The 15,013-nt window shown below is 42.1% G+C and overlaps 1 long non-coding RNA gene and 1 pseudogene across 3 annotated transcripts in view; both read left to right on the forward strand.

The window, feature by feature from the left end:
- LOC144382228 (uncharacterized) overlaps positions 1-15,013 on the forward strand; it is a 35,253-nt gene that overhangs the window by 2,294 nt on the left and 17,946 nt on the right. For all 3 annotated transcript variants that reach the window (XR_013448738.1, XR_013448737.1, XR_013448739.1), the window contains exon 2: positions 672-752. This is a non-coding gene — a long non-coding RNA (uncharacterized LOC144382228). The remainder of the gene's footprint in view (positions 1-671; positions 753-15,013) is intronic.
- Positions 5,536-7,570, forward strand: LOC118550345 (PDZ domain-containing protein 11-like; annotated as a pseudogene).

Raw genomic sequence — 15,013 nt, forward strand, 5'->3', positions numbered from 1 at the left:
ATGAAAATCCATGAGTTCATAATGGTACCTAAAAGTAAAGCCTCAAAATGGTACCTAAAAGTAAAGCCCCTAAAAATGGGTGGCTCAGTCGGCTGGGCATCTGCCTTTGGCTCAGGTCATGATCCCAGGGTCCTGGAATTGAGTCCCACGTCGGGCTCCTTGTTCAGCAGGGAGCCTGCTTCTCCCTCTCCCTCTGCCTACTCATTCCCTGCTTGCTCTCTCTCTCTCTCTCTCTCTCTGTCAAATAAATAAATAAAATCTTTAAAAAAAAAAAAGTGTGACCTGTGACCAACAAAGAATAACCAGACCCTAGGGGGAGGTGGGGCATTGAAGCTGTTACCGCTAGTCCTTGCTCAATGGTGGTATCAATAGAGATGTTAAAAAGATTTAAGATCCGGGGCACCTGGGTGGCTCAGTCATTAAGCGTCTGCCTTTGGCTCAGGTCATGGTCCCAGGGTCCTGGGATCGAGCCCCGTATCGGGCTCCCAGCCTGGCGGGAAACCTGCTTCTCCCTCTCCCACTCCCCCTGCTTGTGTTCCCTCTCTCGCTGTGTCTCTCTCTGTCAAATAAATAAATAAAATCTTAAAAAAAAAAAAGATTTAAGTTCCCTGGTTAGCTTTCTTCTTTTTTAAAAAAATTTTTATTAACATAAAATGTATTATTTGTTTCAGGGGTACAGGTCTGTGATTCATCAGTCTTACACAATTCACAGCGCTCACCATAGCACAACCCAGGATCACTTCCACCGAAGGGTGAGTAAAAGCGGACTCTTTTCTTTCCTGGGAGACGTCTCTCCCTTAGATGACCTCTTCTCATAAACAGCAAAGCCGGGCACCTGTTGGCCAGTTAAAGGTGATTAAAGGCCAGTTAAGCGCTGCTGCCAGTCTTAAATCTCAGGTGACAGGCTTCTGGATAAAGGTTTGGTCAATCCCACTTCCTCAAAAGAAGGGTCTGTTGGCCTAATTCTAGGTAGTTCTGCTTTCTCCCTTCATTGGCTTTTTTTTTCTTTAAGATTTTATTTATTTATTTGACAGAGAGAGACACAGTGAGAGAGGAAACACAAACAGGGGGAGTGGGAGAGGGAGAAGTAGGCTTCCCACCGAGCAGGGAGCCTGATGCGGGGCTCGATCCCAGAACCCTGAGATCACAACCTGAGCTGAAGGCAGATGCTTAACGACCAAGCCACGCAGGTGCCCCTTCATTGGCTTTTCTTAAATGGCTTTCTCCCACCTCAGGGACTTTGCCTATAGTAGGGCCCTTTCAATCTCTGGTGGTACTATGCCCTTTTAATCAGGGATTCATTTCAGGAAGAGTGTTGCCTATGTAGATACAAAGTTTCTTCATGAGAACTTAGGTCAGGAAGAGAATCTTTTCCTCATTTTTGCTGCCTGCTAAGACATATGTTTTTCTGTTAGGTACAGTTTAGGTTTAATCAGGGCCAGGGATCAAAACCCAAGTTAATCTACAAGCAGGATTAGAGCTATCTCTTTATATGTTAAGTTGGAGGGAGCCAAATATTTCCTGGGCATTTACTCCTCTTGGAATACTTTGGGTATTAAGGAGGGAATTACGAACCCCCCAGCCATTTCCTCAATTGGTTGCACTAGCGGCTGGGACTTTAATGGGTTATATAATTGAGGCTTTCTTGTTCCAACAACAGAAATATGAAATTATGATGATGCTAAATCTCGGGGTCTGTACCCCTCAACAGGGCCATGCTTGCAAATGGGACCTCAGGTATATGGACAGAAAAAGCGCCCAGGGGTAAGGCGAGGGAACATATTTGAATAAAAGTTTAAGCTGTTAACCTCCCTAAGCCTTTATGATTGGGCCAGATTTTTTGGTGGGGGGGGGAGGGGACGAGGGGAAATGAATCCAGAGGAGAAAAGGAGGATCAGGTGATGGATGGCTAAGAGTGGCTACTCCCGTCGGCCTGATGCCTCCCCAACCCAAGATGTTAGGCCACTCTTTCACCTTGGGTAGGAAACCATGGGATGCCTTGGTTCACAGGGGAGAGCTGATATGTAGGGACACCTTCATAGTCACCTCTCTATTAACAGGTACGGGGTAACTCCTACCGGGATCGCGAGATGGGAAACCATTCTCTGCGGGGACTCGTGGATTCAGTACTGTAAAATTGGGTAATTTCCCCTTGTAAAACTTTTCTAGTGTTTTCCATGGGTTCAACGGCGGGTTCTTCAAGGCAAGGTAAAATAAGGTGTGACCTTGGGGCAAAGCATGGTCTCTTCAGTTCCCAAGGACTCTCCCTTGGGGTGCCTTTTAACCGGCTGGAAACAATTTGTATTGCAAATTTAGGAAAGGACTGAGCTCCTGTAACACTCACTGCATGGCCACAGTGGGATCAGGTCTCTCCTGCAGTGAACAGGGCAAATAGACAGGTACCCTAAGTCCATCCAGGCTTTCAGGGCTCTAAATCAGGACCCAGACCTAAGGCCCTCTTGCAGAACGTGTTTGGTGGTAACCAGACCAGTAAACTCCCTACCATACTGGATGATTGTCTAAGTGGGTCTCCTCCAAGTAAAACCAGGTTGCTGGAAGAAACAGGCCAACCCTAGCAAAGCGGGGGATGCTGACTCTCACTCTCTCTCACTGTTCCTCCTCCTAATAGATGTAGGGGCTTCTCCCTCATTTCTCAGGTTAATGGCTGTAAGTGGAGCCAACTGTGGTTAATCTACCTCAGGACAGGGACTTTAAGGAATATTCCCAAGCAGCTGCTGAAACTCTCTGTTTCAGGGAAGTTCCCTGTCTTCTCTGGCCTGACATGGACTGCCTAACCCCACTTGTTGGTGGATAAACATGGTGTTTACTCATTGTCCAAGTGGATGAGCTTTAGAACTGGGAACCCATTTCCTCTGTCCTCTGGCTCTTTGCCTCTTCTGTCTGCCCCACCCCCTCCTTTTTCTTTATCTTGGGTATGGCCTACATACACTGCTCACTTCACATTCCCCACCAGTGTCTCATTGACAATGGGGAACAAACTGACTTTTAAAAGTGGACCCAGGTGGAACATAACTTGGTATTTAAACTAAGTTAAGTTTGTTGGTTTAATTAAGATAGACATATCTTTAAAGTTATCAGCATTAAATGTGAAACTTTTATTCTGCCAAGGTTTGCTGAAGGTCAAATAAGCTCGTGTTATCTCTGTTGCAATTTGTTAGCAAAAAGATGACTAAAATGATGGTCCCATCATTTTTGTCCCATTTTTGTCCCATTAATTGTCCCATCAAAGTTTTCATAGAGAATTGTTAAAATAGCTTTCAAAGTCTTTGGGATTAAATTCATTGGACATCTAGGTCTTTTCCAAATAGGATAAGGTGCTAAATCATTGATTACTGGATGTAGGTTTGTGCTTTTGACTACTTATTGCAGAGAAACTAAGGATATTTAAATCTGCTGGCAAACATGCTTTGTGCTTAACTGGTTCATAAATTTGCCATCTAAAGAATTCTGGTGTGACAGTTCATAATTGGTTACTACTTAGTCTTCACTGGAGACTAAGATTTCTAAGAGTGCAAAATTCGGCAACTCTGTATGTAGAAAAGTAGGAGATATGTAAGAAAGATATAAGGAATGGGAATACATTTTTGTTGAAGGCAAAAAAAGGTAACTTTGTCCTAAATAAGATGGTTATTTGGAGAGAAATGGCTTGGGACAAAATCTGAATGCAAAAGAAAGTTGTAGGTTTGTGAAGGGAAATCTTTGAAGGGAATTTTAGGTGTGGTCAGGATGGGCTAAAATTAAAGGGATTTTAAAGTACATTGGGGGGCGCCTGGGTGGCTCAGTTGTTAAGCGTCTGCCTTCGGCTCAGGTCATGATCCCAGGGTTCTGGGGTCGAGCCCCGCATCGGGCTCCCTGCTCCACGGGAAGCCTGCTTCTCCTTCTCCCACTCCCCCTGCTTGTGTTCCCTCTCTCGCTGTCTCTCTCTCTGCCCCAGAGAAATTATGTTTCAATAACACACCTTTGCGGATGCTAAATTTTCGTTCTGATTATCTTTAATGTTGTTTGCCTAAGCTAGACAACTTGAGGTAAACTTCAGAGCAATTGCCACAGTAGCTCATGTATAGACAGTCTCCTTGCTTGTTATTCTGTGGGGATAACATGACCCCGGGCATATGATTCCTCAAACAAATGGGAATGGGATAGATTGCCCAACAATTGTATAACTCAGCTATCACCTTGACCAGCTCTATGTGGCTGGGATGACAAAATCGCTCTTTAAAAGCCAGAGGATAGGGGCGCCTGGGTGGCTCAGTCGTTAAGCGTCTGTCTTCGGCTCAGGTCATGATCCCAGGGTTCTGGGGTCGAGCCCCGCATCGGGCTCCCTGCTCCACGGGAAGCCTGCTTCTCCTTCTCCCACTCCCCCTGCTTGTGTTCCTTCTCTCGCTGTGTCTCTCTCTGTCAAATAAATAAATAAAATCTTAAAAAAAAAAAAAAAAGCCAGAGGGTACCCCATGGAGATAATGGATGGCCCCACTTTCTTTATGATTAGATTGGATGATGCACTTGGGGATGCCCTTATCTCCTGAGACAAGTCTTCTCCCACTTGCCAGTGATTCCTTGTAATTAGGATATTGTTAAGGCTGGACCTCAAACAAAAAGGGCTTCTTGATGGTTTCATCCCTCATAGTCTTTTATCCTAGAAGCCACCTCTACTGACATACGATTGCAAACAAAGGCTTTAACCAAGCATACAACAACCCTCCTGGTAAAAAGAGTCTCAAAGCTCACTATGGGACTTCTAGGGCTTACATTAGGACTGCAATATAAAATAAGCAAAACAGTATGCTTGCTCAGCAGGACTCTAAATGATACTACCCGGGCACCGGGTGCACTCAAGCCAAGAATTAAATGAAGTTAGAGAAGAAATTCTCAAGAATTGCGCCACTATTGACTGAATTTCCTCATGTGTTTTAACATTACAGTTAACTCCAATTAATAGGGGACATTTGTGATCAATTAAGATCAAGATATCCACTGATCTATTTGACAAAATTGGTAAATGGGGATCTTATATAAGGGATGTGATCATAATTTTGGGCCTAATAATTGTTTTATGTTCATCCTTTTGCATGTGCTGATGCAAGTACTGTTTGCTGCCCATCGTGACCCACCTGGAGCCATACACAAACCCCTGGACCAACCCCTGGATAAATTCTAACTGCCATACAGCCCACCACCCCATTTCAGCAGGAAGCAGCCAGAGCAGTCATCGTCCCATTCCCTAATGGCAGTTAGGGTTATTATTCCAGGGGGAGGAATGAGTAAGGGACAGGCAGGGCTGGGTAGGGAGAGACACAATAAGGGGCTATGTGATCAGGCTCACAGAAATCCCAAAAACGTGGAGGTGTGGGGAAACCAGAGATCAGGGGACAAATCAGACAACCCTACCCTAGGGCCACCCTGCCCTAGGCATGAGGGGGTGGGTGGGTGTCTTTTTTTATGATAATCACCTGTGACCAACAAAGAATAACCAGACCCTAGGGAGAGGTGGGCCATTGAAGGTGTTATCACTAGTCCTTGCTCAATGGTGATATCAGTAGAGATGTTAAAAGGGTTTAAGTTCCCTGGTTAGCTTTCTATAAAAGACCAACCCTAAAGGCCCTCATTGGCAACCCTGTTGGGACCCCTGTCTTGAGAGATTTTTCTGTATCTTCACTAACTTCTATCCCTTTACTCACTCTCTGTTCGCGAGATTCATTCTTCGACTCTGTGAGACAAGAACCTAGCTCTCCTGCATCACCAGCCCTGGATAATGCCCTAAGATAGTGTTTATTAGTAAAATGACAACAGTTCCAGTTTCCAGACTGAATTGGCAGTGAGTGGAGCCTGAGGTTCCTGAGGCCTGCGGGGCCTTGCTGGAGATGGACAGCTGGATTCCTTATGATGACTATCCCGTGGTCTTCCTGCCTGCCTATGAGAATCCCCCAGCATGGGTTCCACCTCATGAGAGGGTATATCACCCAGAGTACAACAATGAGTTGACCCAGTTTCTGCCCCGGAATTGTCACACTGAAGAAACCCCCTGGAGCTCAGTAGGGATTTTTTTTTTTAAAGATTTTTATTTATTTGAGAGAGAGAAAGAGAGAGAAACAGCATGAGAGGGGAGAGGGTCAGAGGGAGAAGAAGGCTCCCCATCAAGCCAGGAGCCTGATGAGGGGCTGGATCCCAGGACTCCGGGATCATGACCTGAGCCAAAGGCAGTGGATTAACCAACTGAGCCACCAGGCGCCCTCAGCTGGGATTTAATATCCGAGGAGGAAAGGCCTCCCAGCTAGGCATCTTTATCTCCAACATGATTCCCGACTTGGATGCACATCAGGCAGGACTTCAGGAAGGGGACAAAGTCCTAGCTGTGAATGATGTGGATTTGCAAGATATTGAACACAGCAAGGCTGTTGAGATCCTGAAGACAGCCTGTGAAATCAGCACGTGTGTCCACTTCTTTCCCTACAATTATCATCGTCAAAAAGAGAGGACTGTACACTAGAGAGTTGCAGCCCATAGTCCTCCACAGGGAATCTTCTAGGACAAGCTGGTTAGGCCTCAGGGAAGCCTCTTGGGAACCTCAACTCTTGGCGCCACCCTGGCAGAGCAGCATGGGGAAGATGGGAACACAGTGAGGCCCTGCCACCGAGCCAGCTAGCCAGCTGCATTACCCAAACTGTACCGTACTCCTTGTTCCCTCATTCTGTAGGCGAGCTTCATTCCCTGAAATGGGAAGGATGGAGATACCTAGGTATAGCCTGTGGAGAGCCCGGCTAGAAAAGGCAACTGACATTTATTGAATATCACATGCTAGACAACTACACACGTGTCATATCATGTTCATCAGAGTCTAGAAATCAATAGCAAAAAGGATCCTGGGGGCCTCCCATCTTGTCCCTTCATTGTACTACCAGTCTTAATCACTCCAGAGACTCCCTGGGACTGTTCCCCCACCCCCATTCTCTCTCCCCAGAATAGTAAAAAGCAATGCTGGGGTGGGGGGGAAGCAACACGACAACATCAGGAAGCAGAGATAATAGGATATAGTAGAAATTGTTTATGAGACTTGGACTGGAGAAACTTTGTATGAGTTAAGGAGATCCCCAACATTACCCTCAGGTTCAGTAAATCACTAGAAAGACTCACTCTTGTCAGGCAGGACATTCCAATAGCTTACAAGATTACCTCCCAGGAGCCAGGGCAAAGGGCCAAACCTTTCTTTGGGTAAGAGTAATCCTTTACTAAAAAGCTTGGTATGTCAAATATCCCTTCTATGGGTGCTATGTAAGGGCTTTGTAGCCTCCAAGAGTGTGTATAACCTCTACAGAACTCCCCCAAATTATAAAACCTTCTTAATGCCTAGACTCAGAATCCAGAACATCACATCTTTTGTGTTTCTATTGGATAAAGTAAGTCAGAAATTGACCTAGATTCAATGTGTGAAGGGGGCTACACAAGAGCATAAATATCACGAGGTATGGTTCACCAGGGCCACCTTTGGAGACTGCTTACTATGGTCCTTTCTTATTTCATAATTTTAATTCCAGTGTAGTTAACATTAAAGCATTTCTTATGGTGAGTTAAGTGTGAGTTTTTAGTCTTTTCCTTCATGTCCTTTTATATAGCAAGGTTTGTAAAAACAAAACAAACAACAACAACAACAACAACAAAAAACCCCAAACCAAGGTTTGTGTTCAGACTACACTGTCATTGGATTCATTCTAATTATGCTACTTCTCATGAATGAGGGTTTTCCTGTGGATCTGTCATGGTTTTTGTGGGACTCTGGATGAATCATCACATTCTAGAATTCTCCAAGTATGAATTATCCCTGGTGAATCTTTGCATTATCATGCCCTGAAATAGCTCTTCATGATCAGTTTTGAAGTTTTGTGTTTTTTCTTTGGATTCAGGCCTAGTCCCCTAGATTTTGAAAGACAAACAGTTCTCTGGGGGGGGGAATAAAACTAACAATAAATTTTATAAGAAATATGTAGTTCTCCCACTCCCACCCTGACAAGGCCCAGTCATGACCCTGAAGCCCAAGGAAAGAATGTAAGAGGGAAGAACCCATGAGCAGAGGACAAAAGTGGTTGTAAATGATGTTGCCTTTTGGTTATTCAAGGTGAACAGAGAGAGGATACCAAGAGTATTGGATGGAGAAAAGGTTGACAAGGAAACTAAAAAAAAGTCATGGTCCTTGAGTCCCAGAGGACTAGGTTTTGAAAATGATGTGGGAGAGTTAGGTTCTTGTCTCACAGAGTTGAAGAATGAATCTCATGGACAACAGAGTGAGTAAAGGGATAGAAGTTTATTAAGTGAAGATATAGAAAAAGCTATCAAGAGTGAGAGGGTTCCCAACAGGGTTGTCAATGAGGGCCTTTAGGGTTGGTCTTTTATAGAAAGCTAACCAGGGAACTTAAATCCTTTTAACATCTCTACTGATATCACCATTGAGCAAGAACTAGTGATAACACCTTCAATGGCCCACCTCTCCCTAGGGTCTGGTTATTCTTTTTTGGTCACAGGTGATTATCATAAAAAGGACAGCCACCCCACACACCTAGGGTAGGGTGATCCAGTTTGTCCCCTTATCTCTGGTTTCCCCACACCTCCACATTTTTGGGATTTCTGTGAGCCTGATCACATGGCCCCCTATTATATCTCTCCCTACCTAGGGCTACCTGTCCCTTACTCAAAAAGACGGATCAAATTCTGGAGTCTGGATCATCTCTGATTCTAGGGATTTTTAATCTGAAGTCAGTGTAGGAAGGTTTTAGGGAGCTTCTGAACTCTACATAATTGTATATGTAAAATTTGGTGTGTATCTATAGGTCTTTGTGGGGAGATAGGCTATGGCTTTTATCAGATTCGCAAAGAGGTCTGTGATCCTATTCCTCCCAAATTAAGAAATTACTGCCTTATACCCAGATTACTACAACAGACTTTTAATTAGTGATACACCAAGACAGCATGGTACTGGCACAAAAACAGACACATAGATCAATGAACAGAATAGAGACCCCAAAAATGGACCCTCAACTCTATGGTCAACTAATCTTCAAGAAAGCAGGAAAGACGGGCGCCTGGGTGGCTCAGTTGGTTAAGCGACTGCCTTCGGCTCAGGTCATGATCCTGGAGACCCTGGATCGAGTCCCGCATCGGGCTTCCTGCTCGGCAGGGAGCCTGCTTCTCCCTCTGACCCTCCCCCCTCTCATGTGCTCTCTCTCTCTCATTCTCTCTGTCTCAAATAAATAAATAAAATCTTAAAAAAAAAAAAAAGAAAGCAGGAAAGAATATCCAATGGCAAAAAGACAGTCCCTTCAATAAATGGTGCTGGGAAAATTGGACAGCCACATGCAGAAGAATGAAACTCAACCATTCTCTTACACCATACACAAAGATAAACTCTAAATGGATGAAAGACCTCAATGTAAGACAGGAATCCATCAAAATCCTAGAGGAGAACATAGGCAGTAACCTCTTTGACATCGGCCACAGCAACTTTCTTCAAGACACATCTCCAAAGGCAACGGAAACAAAAGCAAAAATGAACTTTTGGGACTTCATCAAGATAAAAAGCTTCTGCAGAGCAAAGGAAACCGTCAACAAAACTAAGAAGCAACCCACAGAATGGGAGAAGATATTTGCAAATGACACTACAGATAAAGGGCTGGTATCCAAGATCTATAAAGAACTTCTCAAACTCAACACCCAAAAAACAAATAATCAAGTAAAAAAATGGGCAGAAGACATGAACAGACACTTCTCCAAAGAAGACATACGAATGGCTAACAGACACATGAAAAAAAGTTCAACATCATTAGCCATCAGGGGAATTCAAATCAAAATCACATTGTGATACCACCTTACACCAGTTAGAATGGCAAAAATTAACAAGGCAAGAAACAACAAATGTTGGAGAGGATGTGGAGAAAGGGGAACCCTCTTACACTGTTGGTGGGAATGCAAGTTGGTACAGCCACTTTGGAAAACAGTGTGGAGGTTCCTCAAAAAATTAAAAATGGAGCTACCCTATGACCCAGCAGTTGCACTACTGGGTATTTACCCCAAAGACAGAGATGTAGTGAAAAGAAGGGCCATATGCACCCCAATGTTCATAGCAGCAATGTCCGCAATAGCCAAACTGTGAAAGAACCGAGATGCCCTTCAACAGATGAATGGATAAAGAAGATGTGGTCCATATATACAAGGGAACATTACTCAGCCATCAGAAAGGATGAATACCCATCATTTGCATCGACATGGATGGAACTGGAGGGGATTATGGTAAGTGAAGTAAGTCAAGCAGAGAAAGACAATTATCATATGGTTTCACTTATTTGTGGAACATAAGGAAGAGCATGGAGGACATTAGGAGAAGGAAGGGAAAAATGAAGGGGGGGACCTGAGGGGGAGATGAATCGTGAGAGACTATGGACTCTGGGAAACAAACCGAGGGTTTTAGAGGGGAGTTGGGTGGGGGGGTGGGTTAGCCCGGTGATGGGTATTAAGGAGGGCACGTGTTGCATGGAGCACTGGGTGTTATACACAAACAATGAATCATGGAACACTACATCAAAAACTAATGAAGTACTGTATGGTGACTAACATAATAAAAAAAAAAAAATAGAAACAAAATTAGTGATAACTGTTCCTGCAGGCTCTTGATTTATTTCTATCCAAAACACTGCTCTCCTGTTAATCTTCCCATTTTAGTAATATTTCTGTAGCTTCAGCTCTACCTTCATTCTCATCTCAAGAAGTTTGTATTTCTGCTTTACATCTAACTACAATTAATTTATATATATTCAACGTAAGCAAGAAGAGTCATGCCCAGGAAAATGAAATCTAGCTATCATGGTAGAGAAACAGATTCTGTCTTATATTTTAATTGCTATAATTATCATCTTATTAAATAATAATTACTGAGCCATATAACATGGGATAAATTCCTTAATTTCTCTTCCTTCAGGCTTGTCATCTGAAAAATATGGATTATTTCACTTACCTAAATCTGTAAAGTGCCCAGCATAATATCTGACACAGATTGTGTGCTCAACAAATGTTTATTACCTTGTATCTCATACATCATTTGACTATTTCCCAGTGGACTTTTAAGAAATCCTCATTAAATGAGTATATAGTAACAGATAATCTTTATAGAATACTTACTATGTGCTAGGCACTACGATACTTTTTTAAAATTTAAATTCAAGTTAGTTAAAGTAATAGTGTAGTATTGGTTTCAGGAGTAGAATATGGTGATTGATCATTACATATAACACCCAGTGCTCAATCCAACAAGTGCCCTCCTTAATCCCCATCACCCATTTAGACCATCCTCCCCACACCTCCCCTCCAGCAACCCTCAATTTGTTCTCTATATTTAAGAGTCTCTTATAGATTGCTTCCCTCTGTTTTTTTTTTTTTTTTTTAAGATTTTATTTATTTATTTGACAGAGAGAGAGAGCGAGCGAGCACACAAGCAGGGGGAGCGGGAGAGGGAGAAGCAGGCTTCCCTCTGAGCAGGGAGCCTGATGCGGGGCTTGATCCCAGGACCCTGGGATCATGAACTGAGCTGAAGGTAGACGCTTACCTGACGGAGCCACCCAGGCGCTCCTCTCTCTCTGTTTTTATCTCATTTTATTTTTCCTTCCCTTCCCCTATGTTCATCTGTTTTGTTTCTTAAATTCCACATATGAGTGAAATCATATATTTGTCCTTCTCTGACTGACTTATTTCACTTAGCATAATACACTCTAGTTCCATCCACATTGTTGCAAATGGCAAGATTTCATTCTTCTTGATTGCTGATATTCCATTGTACATATATACCATACCATCTTTGTCCATTCATTAGTTGATGGACATTTGGGCTCTTTCCATAATTTGGCTATTGTTGATAGTGCTGCTATAAAGATCGGGGTGCATGTGCCCCTTAGAATCAGCATTTTTGTATCCTTTGGATAAATACCTAGTAGTGCAATTGCTGGGTCTAGGATAATTCTATTTTTAAATTTTCAAGGAACCTCCATACTGTTCTACAGATTGGCTGCACCAGTTTGCATTCCCACTAATAGTGCATGAGGGTTCCCCTTCCTCCACATCCTCACCAACACTTGTTGTTTCCTGACTTATTAATTTTAGCCATACTGACTGGTGTGAGGTGGTATCTCATTGCAATTTTTATTTGCATTTCCCTGATGATGAGTGATGTTGAGCATCTTTTCATGTGTCTGTTAGCCATCTGGATGTCTTCTTTGGAAAATTGTCTATTTATGTCTTCTGCCCATTTCTTAACTGGATTTTTTTGGGGGGGTGTTGGGTTTGATAAGTTCTTTATAGATTTTAGATACTCTTTATCAGATATGTCACTTGCAAATATCTTCTCCCATTCTGTCGGTTGCCTTTTAGTTTTGTTGATTGTTTCCTTTACTGTGCAGAAGCTTTTTATCTTGATGAAGTCCCAGTAGTTCATTTTTGCTTTTGTTGCCCTTGTTTTTGGAGGTGTGTCTAGCAAGAAGTTGCTGTGGCAGAGGTCAAGGAGGTTGTTGCCTGTGTTCTCCTCTAGGATTTTGATGTATTCCTGTCTCACATTTAGGCCTTTTATCCATTTTGAGTTTATCTTTGTGTATGGCATAAGAAAGTGGTCCAGTTTCATTCTTCTACACATGGCTGTCCAATTTTCCCAATACCATTTGTTGAAGAGACTGTCTTTTTTCCATTGGATATTCTTTCCTACTTTGTTGAGGATTAGTTGACCATAGAGTTGAGGGTCCATTTCTGGGCTCTCTATTCTGTTCCATTGATCTAAGTGTCTATTTTTGTGCCAGTACCACATTGTCTTGATGATTAAAGCTTTGTCATAGAGCTTGAATTCTGGAATTGTGTTGCCTCCAGCTTTCTTTTTCTTTTTCAGCATTCCTTTGGCTATTCAGGCTCTTTTCTGGTTCCATACAAATTTTAGGATTGTTTGTTCCAGCTCTGTGAAAAATGCTGGTGGCATTTTGATAGGGATTGCTTTGAATGTGTAGATTGCTTTGTATAGTACAGACATTTTAACAGTATTTGTTCTTCTAATCCATGTGCATGGAATGTTTTTCCATTTCTTTGGGTATTCTTCAATTTCTTTCATAGGTGTTCTATAGTTTTCAATGTACAGATCCTTTATGTCTTTGGTTAGGTGTATTCCTAGGTATCTTATGGTTTTGGGTGCAATTGAAAATGGGATCGATTCTTTGATTTCTTTTTCTTCTGCCTCATTGTTAGTGTATAGAAATGCAACTGACTTCTGTGCATTTTATACCCTGAGACTGCTGAATTCTTGTATGAGTTCTAGCAATTTTTGGGTGGAATCTTTTGGATTTTCAACAGAGTATCATGTGTTCTGTGAAGAGTGAAAATTTGACTTCTTGTTTGCCAATTTGACGAATTTTATTTCTTTTTGTTGTCTCATCGCTGAGGCTAGGACTTCTAGTACTATGTTGAACAATAGTGGTGAGAGTGGACATCCCTGTCGTGTTCCTGACCTTAGGGAAAAGCTCTCAGTTTTTCCCCATTGAAGATGAATATTCGCTGTGGGTTTTTTTTTTTTTTTAATATGGCTTTTATGTTATTGAAGTATGTTCCCTCTATCCCTACACTACAGAGAGTTTTAATCAGGACCGGATGTTGTATTTTGTCAAATGCTTTTTCTGCTTCTAATGAGATGATCATATGGTTCTTGTCCTTTCTTTTATTAATGTGGTGTATGATGTTAGTTGATTTATGGATGTTGAACCACTCCTGAAGCACAAGGATGAATCCCACTTGGTCGTGGTAAATAATCCTTTTAATGTACTGTTGGGTCCTATTAGCTAGTATCTTGGTGAGAATTTTTGTATCCATGTTCAACAGGGATATTGGTCTGTAATTCTCCTTTTTGCTGGGGTCATTGTCTGGTTTTGGCTTCATAGAATGAGTTTGTAAGTTTTCCTTCCATTTCTATTTTTGGGAACAGTTTCAGAAGAATAGGTATTAATTCTTCTTTAAATTCTTTGCAGAATTCTCTTGGGAGGCCATCTGGCCCTGGGGTCTTGTTTGTTGGGAGATTTTTGATTACTTCTTCAATATCTTTGCTGGTTATGGGTCTGTTCAGGATTTCTATTTCTTCCTGTTTCAGTTTTGGTAGTTTATATGTTTCTAGGAATGCATCTGTTTCTTCCAGATTGCCTAATTTGTTGGCATATAGTTGCTCATTGTATGCTCTTGTTATTGTTTGTATTTCTGTGGTGTGATCTCTTTCATTTATGATTTTATTTATTTGGGTCCTTTCTCTTTTCTTTTTGACAAGTCTGGTCAGTGGTTAATCGATCTTATTAATTCTTTCAAAGAACCAGCTCCTGGTTTTGTTGATCTATTCTATGGTTCTTTTGATTTCTATTTCATTGATTTTTGCTCCAATCTTTATCATTTCTTTTCTCCTGCTGGATCCAGGCTTTATTTGCTGTTCTATTTCCCGCTCGTTTAGGCATAAGATTAAATTGTGTATTTGAAACTTTTTTTTTGTATCTTGAGACAGACCTGTATTGCTTTTTGCTTCTCTCTTAGGACCACCTTTGCTGCATCCCAAAGGTTCTGAACTGTCATGTTTTCATTTTCATTTGTTTCCATGTATTTTAAATTCCTCTTTAATTTCCCAGTTGACCCATTCATTCTTTAGGAGGATGCTCTTTAACCTCCATGTATTTGTGTTCCTTCCAAATTTTCTCTTGTGATTGAGTTCAAGTTTTAAAGCACTGTGGTCTGAAAATATGCAGGGAATAATCCCAATCTTTTTGTACTGGTTGACAACTGATTTGTGACTCAGGATGTGATGTATTCTGGAGAATGTTCCATGTGCACTCAAAACAATGTGTATTCTGTTACTTTAGGATGAAGTGCTCTGAATATATCTGTGAACTCCATCTGGTCCAGTGTGTCATTCAAAGCCCTTGCTTCCTTGTTGATCTCCTGCTTAGATAAT

The sequence above is a fragment of the Halichoerus grypus genome, chromosome 6, assembly GCF_964656455.1.
Source record: "Halichoerus grypus chromosome 6, mHalGry1.hap1.1, whole genome shotgun sequence".
Classification (NCBI taxonomy): Eukaryota; Metazoa; Chordata; class Mammalia; order Carnivora; family Phocidae; genus Halichoerus; species Halichoerus grypus.